The sequence below is a fragment of the Arachis ipaensis genome, chromosome B6, assembly GCF_059453495.1.
Source record: "Arachis ipaensis isolate K30076 ecotype BB chromosome B6, ASM5945349v1, whole genome shotgun sequence".
Classification (NCBI taxonomy): domain Eukaryota; kingdom Viridiplantae; phylum Streptophyta; class Magnoliopsida; order Fabales; family Fabaceae; genus Arachis; species Arachis ipaensis.
The window spans coordinates 109,780,133-109,794,627 of record NC_142441.1 but is presented as its reverse complement, the minus strand read 5'-3'; the positions used below and the strand labels follow the sequence as shown (position 1 = coordinate 109,794,627).

Here is a 14,495-nt window from a genome sequence, read left to right as displayed (position 1 = left end):
TAATAATAATAATAATAATAATAATAAAAATTTATTTTGCAGCGGAAAGGGAACAAAGGGTCCCAAAGTTTAAGGTTTCATAAAGTCAATGCATATGTAGGGTAATTAAAAGAAAATACATGCGTGTGTGAAAAGTGAAGAATGGATAGCTAGGTTTGTTTAGAATTGTTTAGGTTGTCATAGGTTAGGTGGGAAGTTTAAGTCAATCAAAGATTCAAATCTCAAGTTCACTTGACCATATGCATCCTACCTTGACCCCATTACATGCATGAAATAATTGTTGATTGTTAGATGAAAAAAAATTTTGGAAAACATGATTAGGGGAGAATTGAGTGAATCAACCCCATACACTTGAGTGACTAGAGCGAATACATATCCGGTGAGGGTTCGATCGCTCAATTACATGTTTCCACCCATGATCATCTTTTCTTGCAAGTTTGTGAACTCTTTTAATGATTCGATCCAATTGTGGTTTGCTTGATTGCTAATACCTTGGCCCTTGTGCATGTATGTGTATTTTTGGAGATTGATTTGTTTTGACTAAGCCATTGCATCATGTAAATAGATTGCATATAGATAGATTGCATTTAGTAGTTGCATTGAATAAATGTTAATATCCTTTGCTTCTTCTTGATTTTAGCATGAGGACATGCTTAGTTTAAGTGTGGGGAGATTTAATAAACCCCAATTTCGTGATTTTTCTTGTGCTTATTTTGGTGGATTTTATAACCTTTTTCCACATTTATTCAATGAAATAGCATGGTTTTGTGATTCTCCCTTGAATTTTACTTAAGTGTAAAAACATGCTTTTTAGGCCCTAAATTGGTAATTTTGATTCATTTTAATTCCATTCGATGCCTTGATGTGTGTGTTGAGTGATTTCAGGTTATAAGGCAAGTATTGGATGAGAGAAATGAGTAGAAAAGCATACAAAAGGGAGAAGGCATGAAGAAACAAAGATTGGGAGTGTATCAAAGGACGCGCACGCGCACAAGGCACGCACGCGCAAAAGAGATCTCACCCATAGACACGCACGCGTACATGCCGCTTCCGCCCGGATGGAGAAATTGCCAATCGACGCGCACGCGCATATGGCGCACATGCGCCAATACTCTTACATGGCCCACTTGAAGGCAAAACGCTAGGGGCGATTTCTGAGCTGCCCAGGCCCAAGTCCAACTTGTTTCTGAGTGTATTTCATGCAGAATTAAAGTCCAAGCAAAGGGGGAGCAATTAGTTTAGCCAACATGAGCCTTTAGTTAGTTTTCTAGAGAGAGAAGCTCCTTCTTCTCTCTAGAATTAGGTTAGAATTAGGGTAGATTATCTTAAATTCAAGTTCAATTACTTGATCTCATCTTGTTTCTTTTATAATTTCTCATTCCTACATCTTGGTTTTCTTAATTGTGATGTTAATTTCTCATTTTGCTCTCTTTTATGACGATGAACTCATGTTGGATTTGGTTTACTTTTAATGCAATTTAATGTTGATGTTCCTTTTTATTGATGAATTGAATTGTGATCTTACTTTTCTTGTACTTAGTAGTTGTTAGATTTTATTATTCTTACAATTTATGATGCTTACCTTTATTGCACTCTATGTGTTTGATGAAATGATCCCTTTAATTTCTGAGTAGTTTTGTCAACTCTTGGCCTAAGCCAAGGGAATTGGGTAATCTTGAGTCATTGGGTATGATTGATTTGGTGATTTGAGAACCCATAGTGATCAATTTGACATCCATTGACGCTAACCCACTACTAAGTAAATTAGTAGGTAGGTTAGGACTTAAGGGTAGATGTGATCAAATCTATTTGACGTACTTCAAGCTTAGGAGTAAATGTTACGTACTTAAAGCTTTTGGGAAGTAGACTTAATAGATTGGCCTCTCATGATTATCAATATTCGGTTTGTTGACAAGGATGGTGATCTGAATTACCCCAAATCTTAGCCAAGAGTTCTTTATTTTGCTTTCTTTATTCGCTTGCTAATTCTATTTTTCTTGCCCTCTCATGAACCAAAAATTCCCCTTTTACCCCTTCATAGCCAATAACTAAGCATTACATTGTTTTCCTAGGGAGATGACCTGGAGTCCGAATACTTCGGTAAATTTTTGTTGGGGTTTGTACATGTGACAACTCAATTTAATTTGATGTGAGAGTTGTTTGTTGGTTTGGAGCTATGCTTACAACGAAGTAATTCTTTTCTGTAAGAAGAAAATCTAGACCGACAATAATTTTTATACCAAAGCTCCCAGTCATCATTGCAAGAGAACTCACTTCCCAACAAGAGGAGCAGTTGCTTAGTGTGTTGAGAAGACACAAGAAGGCAATTGGGTGGAGCTTGGCAGATATAGTAGGCATCAACTCTTAAGTTTGTGAGCACAGAATATTTCTAGAAGAGGGAGCAAGGCATGTCCGTCAACCCCAAAGAAGACTGAATCCCACTATCTTAGAGGTTGTCAAGAAGGAATTGACCAGATTACTTGAGGCAGATATCATCTGCCCCATCTCAGACAGTGAATGGGTAAGCCCAGTACAAGTGGTGCCCAAGAAGTCTGGAGTCACTACAGTGAAGAGTGAGCAAGGAGAGTTCATAGCAACCAGAGTACAGAACGCCTGGAGGGTTTGCATTGATTACAGGCGCCTCAACCAGGCTACTCGTAAGGATCACTACCCCCTGCCATTCATTGATCAAATGCTGGATCGCCTGTCAGGTAAATCATATTATTGCTTTCTAGATGGTTACACAGGCTATTTCCAGATTCATATAGCTCCTGAAGATCAGGAAAAGACTACTTTTACATGTCCCTTTGGGACTTATGCTTACAAGAGAATGCCCTTTGGCTTGTGCAATGCACCAGCTACTTTCCAAAGGTGCATGATGAGTCTTTTCTCTGATCTTATTGAGAATTGTATGGAGGTTTTTATGGATTATTTTAGTGTATATGGTGATTCCTTTAGCCTTTGCTTGGATAGTTTATCTAGAGTATTAGACAGGTGTGTCAGTTCAAACCTTGTTTTAAATTTTGAAAAGTGTCATTTTATGGTCAAACAAGGTATTGTACTAGGACATGTTGTCTCTAATACTGGTATCTATGTAGATCCAGCAAAGATAAATGTCATTTCTAGTCTACCATACCCCTCCTCCGTAAGGGAAGTTCGTTCGTTCCTTGGCCATGCAGGTTTCTACCGGAGATTCATCAAGGACTTCAGTAAGGTAGCACTGCCCTTATCCAGACTTCTGCAGAAGGATGTAGAATTCGAACTGAGTGAGGACTGCATAGAGGCATTCGATAAGCTGAAGATCACCTTGACTCAAGCTCCAATTGTGAGAGGACCAAACTGGAGCCAGCCCTTTGAGATTATGTGTGATGCCTCCAACCATGCTGTAGGAGAGGCGCTGGCCCAGCACGCAGGTAAGGATCCTTTCGTAATTGCTTATGCTTCCAAGACATTAGACGCTGCTCAGTCTAATTACACTACCACTGAAAAAGAGCTTCTTGCTATTATTTTTGCTCTGGATAAATTCTGAGCTTATTCTTGGTACTAAGGTGGTAGTGTACACAGACCATGCCGCTCTAAAGTATTTATTAGCCAAAAAAGAGTCCAAACCAAGGCTAATATGATGGATATTGCTGCTACAAGAATTTGATTTAGAAATTAAGGATAGGAGTGGTTCTCAGAATTTAGTGGCGGATCACTTGAGTCGCCTTGAGCACATTAAAGATGACTCCACTCCTATCAACGATGCTTTTCCTTTTGACAGCTTGCATGCAATAAGTAGTTCCTTGGTATGCACCTGTAGCTAATTATCTAGTCAGCCATACTTTTCCTCCCAATTTTACTAAGCACGAGAGGGACAAGCTGAAAAGCGAGTCCAAATATTATATATGGGATGATCCCTATTTGTGGAAGTATAGTGCTGACCAGATAATTAGGAGATGTGTGCCTCAATCAGAATTTCAGTCCATTTTAGAGGCCTGCCACTCATCTGAGAGTGGTGGACATTTTGGTCCTCAAAGGACAGTTAGAAAAATCCTAGACTGTGGATTCTGGTGGCCCACTCTTTTTAAAGATGCTACTGCTTTTTGTAAATCTTGTTCTCCATGCCAAAGGTTTGGTAACATATCCAAGAGGGATGAGATGCCCCAACAAATTATGTTGTTCTGTGAGATTTTTTATGTTTGGGGCATTGACTTCATGGGTTCGTTTCCAAACTCGAGCGGTTTCTCATATATATTGTTAGCTGTAGATTATATTTCTAAATGGGTGGAAGAAATTCCTACCCGTGCTGATGATGCTAACACTGTTATCTCTTTTGTTAGAAACCATATTATCTGTCGCTTTGGATCACCATGAGCAATCGTGAGCAATCAAGGCACCCATTTCTGTAACAGGAGACTGACCACTCTATTGAAGAAGCATGGCGTTATTCACAAGGTAGCCACAGCCTACCACCCGCAGACTAATGGACAAGTGAAAGTGTCTAACAGAGAGATAAAGCGTATCCTGGAGAAAATAGTCAAGCCTCATAGGAAGGACTAGAGCACCAGGTTACAAAATGCGCTTTGGGCATATCGGACTGCATACAAGCACCTATAGGAATGAGTCCCTTCCGCTTGGTTTATGGAAAAGCATGTCACCTCCCAGTAGAGATAGAACACAAAGCATTCTGGGTGGTGAGAGAGATCAACGTGGAATTTGAGAAAGCAGGAGCTGAAAGGAAAATGCAGCTACAAGAGTTAGAAAATCTACGCCTAGAAGCATATGATAATTCCAGGCGATACAAAGAGAAAATGAAGGTTGTACATGACAACACATCAAAAGGAGAGAGTTCAAACTTGGGGAGTTGGTTCTCCTTTACAACTCTAGACTGAGGCTCATGCCAGGTAAGCTGAGATCCAGATGGGAAGGTCCCTACAGAGTAGAGAAAGCAGAGCCATATGGAGTCTTTCACCTAAGTCATCCTTCAAGATCCAACTTCATCAAGGTCAATGGACATCGCTTAAAGCTATATCATGGTGAGAAGATGAAGAAAAATAAGGAGCTGGAGATCTTCCTCTTGGAAGATCCACCCACAACAGAAGACTGAGCTAGTGGACCGTCCAACTTAAGGACGTTAGAGAAAAGTGCTTGGTGGGAGACAACCCACCATGGTATATTCTTTCCTTTTTGTTCTTAGTTTTATTTTATTTTATTTTATTTTCATTCGTGTTCATTCATAATTTCTGCATAGTCATCTGCATTCTGTATTTTGCATCCTGCATACTGCATAAAAAAAATAAAAAAATAAAAAAAATGGAAATGCACACGACGCGCAAGCATCGCTGACGCGTCCGCGCCATATGTGCATACGACAAAAAGGGGAATTGAACAGAAAGTCATGTGGGAGCGTGGCTGGAAGCGTGCCTTTGGCACCAACGCGATCACGCGAACGCGTCCCTGACGCGACCGCGTCGTTTGCGAAAATAGCCTCCCACGCGTCCGCGTCACTCACGCACACACGTGACCCTGCGAAATCGACGTAAATGGGTACATGGCAGAGAGTTAGGATGGAGTGGGGCTGGAATTGTGCTAAAAGCACAAAGCCCCATCACGCGAACCTGTGCCCCACGCGTCCGCATCATCTTTCAAAGTAAGGCCATTCATGCGTGCGCGTCACCCACGCGCACGCGTCACCCTAACTTTTGGCAATATGCGTTAGAGACAGAAAGTTGTGTGAACACGAGGCTGCTCTCGTGCCACTAGCACAAATCAAGTCACGCGTCCACGTGACCGATGCGTTCGTGTCACTTGAAAATTTTGCAACTCACGCGAACGCGTGACCCATGCGTCCGCGTCACATGCGACGCACAGTTTTACTAGATCAGTGCCAGATATATTATCTTTTCCTCAATCCTATTTTTCTCTTCTCCCTTCTTATTTCTTTCTTCTTTACTCCTTCTCAATTTTTTACTTTCTTTCCCCCTTCTTTCTTCTTCACAATCATCATCAAGGTTCTTTTATCTTCTTCTTCCCTCTTTACTTTTCAATTATTACTATTTTATCTTTATTTATGTTTTCTTCTTCTTTTTCTTTTTACTTTCATTATCTATGTTTTCTTTTTCTTTCTTTTTCTTTTTAAACCCTTTTAATTGGTGTTGGAAATTTATTTGGGTAATTATTTTCTATATTTTTCTTGTGGATTATTAAGGAATTGTTTGACAATTCTATATTACTTCTTAAAGGGTTGCTTGCATGTTCAATTTAATACTTTCAACAACATATTTACCATGCATGCTAAGTGGTTGTGAAAAAGCATGTATGGCATTGTGCATTATTTTTATATTATTCTATTCTACTACTCATGCCTATTTTTCACAAAACCCCTTTTTATTCATTATTCATTGAACATAATTGTCAATACAAACAGATTGTTAGTTTCAAAGACTTGATAATCAAATTAGGGTTTTAATGCTTGATCTATGCTACTCATGCCTTTGCCAGCATGCCAATAAACATCTTGCATATATTTGCCATCACATTCACTTGCTATTTTTCATTGATGAACTTTTCACCTGTAGTCGTGACCATGTGTCAACGACATCCTTCTTTACTGTGCATAGATTATCATTTGCCCTGTCCTCTTCCTTGCTCAAAACCTTAGCTTCACGTGTTACTTTCTTTTTTCCTTATCAGGATGGCCACCAAGAAGGGTAAAGAGAAAGCTACTCCCAAACTACCAGCAAGGAAAGGAACAAAAAGAGCACTAGTGACAGAGCCATCTTCAACAGCAGTAAAGCCCTCAATAAAACGAATCAAGAGGATCATCAAGGTCGATGAAAAAGAGAAAGCTTTTCCAACAAAGGACACTGCGCGGTTTACTAACCGCTACTGTGAGCAGATGTTCCCATTCTGGCTGAAAGAAACTATAACAATGAGTACCTCTTGATCCTTCCAACCAACATTGTTAAATTTGTTGAGCCCCGTATTGAGCAAAGACAATGGGGATTCCTACAGAAACAGCCACGGCAGGTTAACCTATCATGGGTAGTTGAATTCTACTCCAATTTTCACATGCCAACCCTGCAGTCTGTCTTTGTCCATCAGAAGTAAGTCTCCATAACTGAAGAGGCCATTCAGCGAGCTTTAGCTCTTCCCCCTGCTCCAGAAGGATTAGACGCATTTCAAGAAGCCTCTGTCAAACGCCAGACATACAAATTTGACTGGGACGCCGTTCTCAGAGTTATCGCACAACCTGGCAGCAGATGGATCTATGGATAGCATCAATCCCGACCTAAAGGGATATTGGCTTCAGCACTCACCTTGGAGGCTCGAGTATGGGCACAGATTATGTCCCATTACGTCTTTCAGAGAACTCACGAGTCCTCCTTCACTGCAGACATGGCTGTTCTACTCTGGTGTATCCTTACAGACCAGCCCCTCAACTTACCAAGACACATCCGGAATGCAATGGGACACATACAAATTGCGGGTAACTTACCTTTTCCCGTCTTGGTTTCAGATCTAGTCTCAGCAGCCGGAGTATCCTACAGAGCTGGGGACACCAAGGCCATTATTCCACGGGATGATCAGTACATCCCTAACGAGAAGTATATCAGACCCCCAACAGCCACTACTAACCAGCCTGCAGAACCGGTTGAGGACATTCCTCCTTCCACACCACAAGCACCTTCAACAAATCAGCTGCTCCATCAGATACTTGAGAGGTTGGACCGGCAAGACCAGAAGGCAAAGCTAAGTGACGATTGGATTTCTTGCCAGTAAAGAAATTCATAAAAATAATCGTGTTGTAAGTATAGTTTCTAAACCAGCAAAGAATCCTTTCGTACAAAAAATTATTTGTCACTAAAGCAAACCCAATAAAATTAATAACCAAAGTATTGAAACCTCGGGTCGTCTCTCAAGGAATTACAGGGAAGTATGATTTATTATTGGTTATGGAAAAGGGTATAATTTTGGGTTTTTGAAATAAGGAACAAGAAAAATAAATCAGCAATAAAGTAAATTAATTATCATGAACACCAGTGCACGGTATAAGAACTGGAAATCCCATCCTAGTTATCCTTATCAGGTGTGATAAGAATTGTTTATTGCTCCAACTTAGTTAACCCTTACTAAATAAAGGAAAGTCAAGTGGACTAATTAATTTGATTTCTCAAGTCCTAGTCAACTCCTATGGAAAGACTAGCTTTAGAGGAATCCAAATCAATCAGCAAATTCTAATTTTCAATCAACAGTTGAGTTTGATAACTCAAGTGTCACCAATTACTTCACCAAAGCAAAGGGAGAAAAATCTAAATTATTTATATTATAAATAGAATAAAGCAATCATAAATCTGAAATACCTCAAATTGTATTAAATAGAATATTCAAATCTAACATGAAGAGTTTATAAGCCAATTTTGACAACATAAATAATTACCAAGTGAAATAGAGCAACTAAAGTAATAGAGTAAATAAAAGTAGATAAGAGAAACTAGATTTAAAAGAACATAGAACATAGAACTTGGAATGCAGAAGAAGTAAACCTAACCTTTAAGAGAAATTCTAATCATAAATCCTAAGAGAGAGAAGAGAGCCTCTCTCTCTCTCTAAAACTACATCTAAATCTTAAAATTGTGAATATGAATGTTGTATATGTTGTTCTTGTTGATTCCCCTATTCTCTAGTTTCTATTTTGTGTTTCTGGGCTTGGATTTGGGTTAAAAAGGGGCCCAGAAATTGCTGAGGGTGTTTTCTGCAGATTCCTGCACGTGACGTCTGTCACGCGTGCGCGTGGGTCACGCGTTCGCATCATTTGGAGTTTTTCCTTGTCACGCGTACGCGTCAGTCACGCGTACGCGTCATTTGCGTTCAGCTCAAGGCACGCATCCGCGTCGTCCACGCGTGCGCGTCGCTGCTTTTTCTTTAAAACTCCATTTTTGTGCTTTTCTTCCATTTTTGTATGTTTTCTTTCTATCCTCTAAGCCATTCCTACCCTATAAAGTTTGAAATTACTTAACACACAGATCATGGCATTGAATGGTAATAAAGGATAATTAAAATTAATATTTTTAAAGCATAGGAAACATGTTTTCACATATATCATAAAATAAGGAAGGAATAGTAAAACAATGCAATTTACATGAATAAGTGGGTGAAGAATTGATAAAAACACTTAATTGAGCACAAGATGAATCATAAAATAGGGGTTTATCACTAAGGGAGTTCCGTAACCAGCGCCGATTCACATTCCTCAAGGAGCTGCTTATGGGAAACCACAGACCTGACACAGACCCAGACACCCCGAACTCCACTTCATTTACCAGCACAGGGAGTCATGACGGTCCCGGTTGTAGAGATACTACTACTAGCTCCCCTTTGTTCCTGACTGATGGCACCGAAGACGGTGTAAAGCCTTAAGTGTGGGGAGGTCGGTCAGTACCTGACTTTCGGAGGTAATTTCTCTTTCTTAACTTCAATAGGATATTTATTTTCTTTTATTTTCTTTTATTTGCATGCATGTTCTGCTTGGTTGAAAAATAATAAGTCCTTTTTAAGACCCTATTTTTGAAAATTTTCACTAATTTAAAATTAAAATTTTTGTGTTAAGCTTGTTTGAAGTTGTATTTGGAACATGGTTTTAAGCTAGAACACACAACCTGTGAGACTTGAGCTTAATTACATGGTTACATTATTTAACTATAAAAATTTTTATTCTTGTGTGTTTACTTCTCTATGATTGTAATTTATATTTTGTTTCTACTATATGTCCAATGTTTAATGTATTTATATGCACGCATAGGATTGAGGCCATTATTTGATTATCAACTCACTTATCCCAAATAAGCCTACCCTTTTAAATCACCCTTGTTACCCACATTGAGCCTATTAATCCACATTTGTTCTATATTTTACCACATCACTAGCCTTAAGCAGAAAAACAATTAAATACCCCAAATTGAATCTCTGGTTAGCTTAGGATAGAGATAGTGTGTTAATTAAGTGTGGGGAAAAGTGGGAACATGGGTTAGTAAGGGAATGTGATATATTTTTTTACAATTGATAAAATATTGAGAATTTGGGTACCTACTCATGTGAGACCAGAAAAAAATAAAAATCCATGTGCATTGATAAGTTATATTTGCTTTTATATTTAAAAAATCCAAAAATATTCAATAAGTAAATAAATAAGGGGACAAAATTATCCCACTGCTAAGCTAAGTTAAGGAAAAGATCAATGCATATGTGATACAAGTTAAAAGAAAAGTTAATGCATGAGTATGTAATGCAAAAGTGAGAATTTTGGGCAGCTAGGCATGAATTTAAAAGTATATAGAGTGTGTATATAGGTGAGAGCTTAGGTTAATCAGAGATTCAAATTATAGCCCACTTAGCCATACATATACCCTCACCTTTACCTTAGCCCCATTACAACCTTGAAAAAAACTCATGATGTTTGCATTGGTACATTAAATACTTGTTGATTAGTTAGGAGAAGAACAAAGTTTAGAAAGCATGACTAGAGAAGAGTAGAGTGATTACCCTATACACTAGAGAGATTAGAGTGCACATATATTACCAGTGAGGGTTCAATGCTTAATTCTATGTTTCCTGCTTTTATGAGCTCTCTTCTTACAAGTTTACTTGCTTTTTATTGTATGATTTGAATTAGTGGAATTTGGTTTGTGTTTGTCTTGGAGAACTTGTTTGCTTTTAACCAAGTGGGCAGAATCATTTTAGCATATAGTTGCATTCACATATAAGTTGCATTTCATGAGTCTTACTATCCCTTATTCATTCTCTTTGTCTCCTTGAGTTTAGCATGAGGACATGTGATGCCAAGGCATCTTAGGCTAGTTTCACTAGCATTTTTCTGTTAGTTTTAGTGGTTTTATGCATTTTCTTGAGCTTAAAGTAACCAAGAATGGTTAAATGAATAACAAAGCAATGAACCATCCAAACAGTATGATTTTGATGCAAATTCCATGAGTTTTTAGTTATATTACTTGAATGCTATGAATGGAAGATTTCTCATGAAATTTTGCAAGACTTTGATGCAATTGTTTGGATGATTTCAGGGAAGAAGAGGCTAGGCAAAGAAGCAACAAAATCAATAAAGGAAGCTTGAATATCACATGTGGAGTTTAAGTTCCAGTTTAAGCTTAAACTGGAACTTAAACTACCAAGCCATATAATGCTGGAAATGGCGTTTAAGTTCCAGTTTAAGCCTAAACTGGAGCTTAAACGCCAGAATCATGAAGGCTAAGAAATGCTGGAATTGAAGTTTAACCTCCAGTTTAACCTTAAACTGGAGGTTAAACGCCAGAATGAAAGTCTCACCAAAGAAGCATTTCCACGTTTAACCTCCAGTTTAACCTTAAACTGGAGGTTAAACGCCAGAAATGGGAAATGCACCAGGGAGCCATTTCCACGTTTAAGCTCCAGTTTGACCTTAAACTGGAGCTTAAACGTGTTCGACCAAGTTTTCTCCTCCAGGGTTGCTTTCTCCATTTCCACGTTTAAGCTCCAGTTTAACCTTAAACTGGAGCTTAAACGTGTTCGACACCTCCAGGGCTACCCTTCTCCTCTTCCACGTTTAAGCTCTAGTTTAACCTTAAACTGGAGCTTAAACGTGTTCGACCTCCAGGGCTGCCTTTCCTATCTCCACGTTTAAGCTTCAGTTTAACCTTAAACTGAAGCTTAAACGTGTTCGACTGAGTGACCCTCCAGGGCTGCCTTCTTCCATTTCCACGTTTAAGCTTCAGTTTAACCTTAAACTGAAGCTTAAACGTGCTTCCACAAAAGGCATCACTGGAAGTGTCTGGCGTTTAAGCTACAGTTTAAGCTTAAACTGGAGCTTAAACGCCACTATTGGAAAAGGTTTCTGGGCCAAAAATATTGCAGTTTAAGTTAGCTTTTGAGCACAAACATTAACTTAAACTTACTCTGGAATGAAACCCAATTGAATATTATGGTTTATGGGATTGGGCCTGAAGGATTGATGAGTCTGGAATTTCAATTTGTTGAGTCATGTGTCAGTACTTGATTATCACTAAGTTGGCTCAATGAATGTTACAGAATGTGGATCAGCAGCCTCATCAAGATTATGGATCATAAACCCAAAGCAAAAGGAAAGCAGGGAGAGGCCTCAAAGCCCAAGAAACACAACAGAAGCTCAATATAGAAAGTGTATAAATAGGATAGAATTGAAGTTAGGAGTACTTTTTTTACCTTTCATTTTTGGCTAGTTTTCATACCTTTGTAATTGAATTCAGAGCTATGACTCACTAAACCCCCTTCCATTGGGTTAGGGAGCTCTATTGTAATTCAATGAATCAATAATAGTTTATCTTCTTCTTCAATCTTTTCTCTTGAATTTTGTTAGAAAGCTTCTCGATCTAATTCTATTGGGTAGTTGTCTTGGGAAAGAAATTACCCATAATTGGAATCCTTCGGAACCTTGGGAAAGGAATGGAGGATTCATGCTAGAGAAGCTTTCTCACAGTGAATTGGATTGGGGTTTGGATGGATATTGTGACATGTAATCCTACCAAATTGTGGTTCATGAAACTGTGTGGTATAATCAGTGATTGAGCATCATCTCTTCTTATGAACATTTAAACCAAGGGATTGGGAATTTGTTTGTTTTTAGAGAGAATTGGTGAGCCAAGGGATTGGGATCCAATCATATAAGATTGCCAAGCAAAATTCAATGAACGCATTGGTTGAGGAAGAGATAAACATGTTTTGATTCGGAGATCTCAATATCTCCTATAACCCAATGAATTCCCCATTTCTGATTTCCTCTTTCTCTTTACATTCTGCAACTCAATTCATTGTAATCACCCCCATTCCCTTTTAATTTCAGCAATTTAGCTTCTGCTCTTTGATTCATGCAATTTAAGATTCCGCCATTTCAATTTCTTGCCATTTACGTTTCCCGCCAATTTTACATTCCGCAATTCTCATCTAATTCTTGATTCCGCTCAACTAGACTCACTTCTAATCCGAATTGCTCATTCAACCAATCCTTGTGGGATTCGACCTCACTCTATTGTGAGTTTTTACTTGACGATAACCGGTGCACTTGCCGGAAGGAATTTTGCCGATCGTGTAATTTCCTAAATCGTGGCATAACTAGTTTATGCGCATCAAGTTTATGGCGCCGTTGCCGGGGATTGGTTTTCGATTGTCAATTCTCAAATTGGAAGTTAACTAGATTGAGCAATTTTTTTTGTTTTGATTAATTCAGTACAAGTTACTTGTTGAATTTTAATTTCTGCACTCTGTTACATGCTTTCTTTCTTTATGCCTTTAAATTCAAGCAACTAACTCACTGACTCACTAACTGTTTGAATTAACTCCTCAACTGCTCTAACCATACTCTTCCATTAACCAAGAGTATTTCACTTGTTTGTTGCCTTTGCTGTGTTCTTGTATGACAGGTAGGAGAGGAGAGACATCAACTCCTCCATATACCGAACCAGAGAGGACCCTTCATAGACTTAGAAGGGAAGCAAGAGGGAAGAGAGTACTGGGAGAAGAAGAATCTGAAGGAGAATCTGAGGACAATTTTGAGGAAGCTCTAGATCTCAACATGGATAGAGAGGTTCACAACCATGAGAGAGCTGATGGAAACAATGCCATTCCTGAGAGGAGGGTTCTTAGTTCATACATAAACCCAACCTCTGGGAATTGTGGTAGCAGCATTCAGAAACCACCCATTCAGGCCAACAATTTTGAGCTCAAACCACAGCTAATATCACTTGTGGAGAATCATTGTTCATTTGGTGGGAGTGCTAATGAAGACCCAAACCAACATCTCACAAAATTCTTGAGAATTTGCGACACTGTGAAGTCCAATGGAGTCCAGGAAGATGCCTATAAACTGCTTTTGTTCCCATTTTCACTTAGGGACAAGGCAGCTAAGTGGCTGGAATCATTCCCAAGGGGGAGCCTAACAACATGGGACGAGGTGGAAAGCAAGTTTCTGGCACGTTTCTACCCCCCACAAAAGGTCAATAGGCTTCGATCTGAGGTTCAGACTTTTAGACAACAAGATGGTGAAACTCTCTACAAAGCATGGGAGAGGTTCAAGGATTTGACAAGGAAATGCCCACCAGACATGTTCCATGACTGGGTGCAATTGCACATTTTCTATGATGGACTTTCTTATGAATCAAGGAAGGCTGTGGACCATTCATCAGGAGGTTCATTGAACAGGAAAAAGACTGTGGAAGAAGCCATTGAAGTGATTGAGACAGTGGCTGAGAATGAGTACTACTATGCATCAGAGAGACACAACACTAAGGGAGTCATGGAGCTGAACCATGTTGATACAATCCTAGCCCAAAACAAGGTGTTTGCCAAGCAACTAGCAGAGCTCACCAGGAAATTAGAAACAAAGCAAGTGGCTGCAATGCACACACAAGATCAAGAGGAAGAAAGCACTGAAGGAGGAGATTGGGAAGAGGCCAATTATGTAGGAAATCAACAAAGGCAACCATATGATC

General features: G+C 39.1%; 1 non-coding gene across 1 annotated transcript; it reads right to left on the bottom strand.

Annotated features, from left to right (window-relative positions):
* Positions 1 to 14,005: 14,005 nt before the first annotated feature.
* Positions 14,006 to 14,109, bottom strand: LOC148562281 (small nucleolar RNA R71). The gene has a single exon (XR_015886462.1). It is a non-coding gene; the product is annotated as a small nucleolar RNA R71 (small nucleolar RNA).
* Between the last annotated feature and the right edge of the window lie 386 nt (positions 14,110 to 14,495).